Source organism: Numenius arquata, chromosome 1 (genome assembly GCF_964106895.1).
Source record: "Numenius arquata chromosome 1, bNumArq3.hap1.1, whole genome shotgun sequence".
Classification (NCBI taxonomy): Eukaryota; Metazoa; Chordata; class Aves; order Charadriiformes; family Scolopacidae; genus Numenius; species Numenius arquata.
The window spans coordinates 129331869-129334963 of NC_133576.1; positions in this window are offsets into that span (position 1 = coordinate 129331869).

Consider the following 3095-nt stretch of genomic DNA (forward strand, 5'->3'; position numbering starts at 1 on the left):
AGAGATGCCCTGGTTCTTGTTTTATTTACCTTCTGGTGCCTGGTGGGCAGCCCAGCTGGTGCCCGGTGTGGTGACAGCCCGGTGTCTCCTTTCCCCCGGGTCCCTATCAGTTCCCACTGAACTGCTGAAATTTCTCTCTGTTGTTGTTTTTTTTTTTTTTTTTTTTCCTACAGCCACAAATACCTTAAAGTCTTTCATGCTGGAGGGGAGATGTGAGCATGGGGTCAAACCATCAAATGGATGGGGGATGCTGCCTTGAAGCGCTTCACTTCAAAGGAAGTGAAGGATTGAAGCCTCGAAGGGATGTGCTGATGCTCAGAAAGTGCTTCAGGCTCAAGTGTTTATTCCTCTCTGTAGCCACAGCCACTCAGAGCCTCAAGCCTTAATTCTCTTCTAAGGAAAGTCAGAATCACACGTAGAGGCTTCTCTGATTTTATTTCTTTCTCAGTGCCTGGTGCTCTGCAGTACAGATTCAGGAGGAGGGAAAGAACATGCCCACAGAAATTTTTCCATCCGTGGAAATCCTTCCATCTCCTGTTAACTTTTAGAACGGGATTTTGTTTGTTGTTGGCCGAGAACAAAACTTCCTGCCAAATTTTGTCTTGCTTACTTGGGAGGAGAATTTTGGGATGCTTTCTCCAAAGAAATAAAGTCTGTGTTTTGTCCTAAGTTCAGCTCCTTTTTCCCTGGGCAGACTGACAGATTGTCGCGTTTAGCCACAAAAGCAGATGCAGCCTCAATACCGTGCTTTGCGTCCCCCAAGATACGGGTCAAGCAGAGCATAAATAGGCATGTTTGGAAAAGTCATGTTTCCTAAGAAAGGTTCATCTCAGCTCTGTTTTTCAGTTGGGGATAAGCAGAAAGAAGAATGACGTTTCCCTAGGTGTCCAAGTCACTAATTATAAATAAATAAACATTAATCCTTAAGCTGTTCGATCACAGATACATTTTACCCTTCTGCTGCTTTCTTCCTTTGACTGAGATGATGGAGGTTGGCTTTGATGAATTTCAGACTTGGCTTTGTTTTCTTTTCCAAGGGGGGCATATCATGGGATGTAACTGAAGACGAATAACCACCATACTGCGGCTGGCAGGGAAGTAGCATTGAAAATTAAATAGTGGCTATGTCTAGTTTTTAAATTGCTTCAGTTCAAAGAGGTACGATAAAAGCGTGTGTGTGCAGTATGGGCTGGGGGTTTTTTTCCTCCTTTGTATCCTCTGACCAGCAGTTCAGGAGCAGAAGATGAATGTCACTGATCTAATCAAAATTTGCTCCTTCAAGCAGGAACTGCAGCTTGGCAATTTAAAAACAAAAAACAAAAAAACCCACGTAAACCCACTAGGAATTCTAATGTTCCTAGTGCAGCTCTAACCAGAAGGAAGAGTCGTCTAGATCTAAACAAATCCTATCTCCCAATCCAAATCCCAGTTTGCCACCAAGCCCAAGAACTACCTTCTGAAGTGGGGGGAAGCTGCGCTGTACAGGAGGGAGAAAAATGAAACCGAGAAAAGGGGTAAGCCTGGTTACCCTCTGTTGAAATCAATCCCATCTGGGTAGGAAAAGAAGCTGATTTCTGAATTGCACTATAATATAATTTTATGTCTGGCAACGGGGGTGTGTTATGACAGGATTTATGCACACGGAGGCTGTGACGCAGGCTGTTTTCTCGAGTCTAAGCGCTCAGGAGTTTGGTGAAGGGCAGGATAGAGACGGACTGTTCAGTCCCACAAAAAATTGCATTTGGGGGCTGAGGGGTGAGCCCTTCTCCCCTCGGTCCCTGCCCGCTGCCTTGCCTGCAGCTCTGCCCCTTCTGCAGCTTCACACCCAGGTATTTCCAGTGGGCAGGGTTTCAAGCAGCTGGTCCTCCTCCAGTGGAGAAGGGTTGTTTTTACTGCACTGGGAGAACAAGCTGTAAGTTCCATCTGGATAAAGATGGAGCTAGATCTGCTGGTTGGTCTGCTTGCTTTCAGATGGGGTCCCCAGGGGCTGATCTCTGTCCTTTGGGGTGGCCCCGTTGGACTTGATGGCACAGGAGTTGCTGGGACTGGTAGTGCACGTGGCTGGTGTGCTCTGCCGAAGCATCAATTCCTGTCCATCACTTGAGTGGATGATTGAATTCTGGGGCTAAACTGATGGATATTCCCATTGCAGGATAAACTAATTCTTTGAAACAAAAGTCTCTTCCGACTGAAATCCCCACGAATCCTTCCTCTGGTGTGCACACACCCCAGACGTCCTGCATTCCCGTGTGCCAGGTAGGAGCCCCAGATGTGCTGTCATGGTGAGACCAGCACAATCTAGAGTTCTGTAAAAGTTCTTGCTGAATTTGTCCTGGTGCAGACCAACATCACGAAAATGTCATGGTCCCTTTGGGGACAGGATGACAATGGGCTTGAATACAACCAGTCACATAGCCAAACTCATGACGTAGTCTGCAAAGGCTGATGCCCTCAAGCCTGGTGTGTGATGGTCTGGGTCTCCTCGATCTGGAGGGGTCCTGCAGCAGGAGGCTGCTCTGAAGCCAGGCAGCAAGGGAGGTTGTCAACATGAGACAGAAGAGTGGAAGAAGTTGGGGTCCTGTTGGGTTTCTTTCTGATGAACTATCATTTGCACTTCTTAAAGGACTCTGTTAAACCAGCTTTCCCCAGCAAAGCCTGCTCCTGCTACCAGTACATGGGTTCATCGTGTTTCTGACTCTGAGGCGTGTTCTGGGCACTGCAGCAAAGATGGTGAGCGTTGTGGTTTGGTTTGGAGGACGATGCTTCACTGGACTGTCTTTCTGATTTCAGACTTTCAGGGCTGAATTAATTTCAGTCGGAGGCACAGGTAAGCTGATGGTAACGACAATGAATCGTGTTTTCTGGGAGCTTTAGAAATTATTCATAGATGTTAAAATCTATAGCTCTGTTATGCTCACCTCCTACTTTAACTTATGCTTGCTTTTCAAACACTGTTTTTTTAAAAATATATATTCTCTCCTTCACTGCAGACAGGGAGAGAAGGAGTAACTTCAGAAAATTCCAGATCCGAAGAACTTTAAAAAAGCAGATTAAAGTCCTTCTTTGTGTAACACCCCTTTCTGCCATTTGTTCCA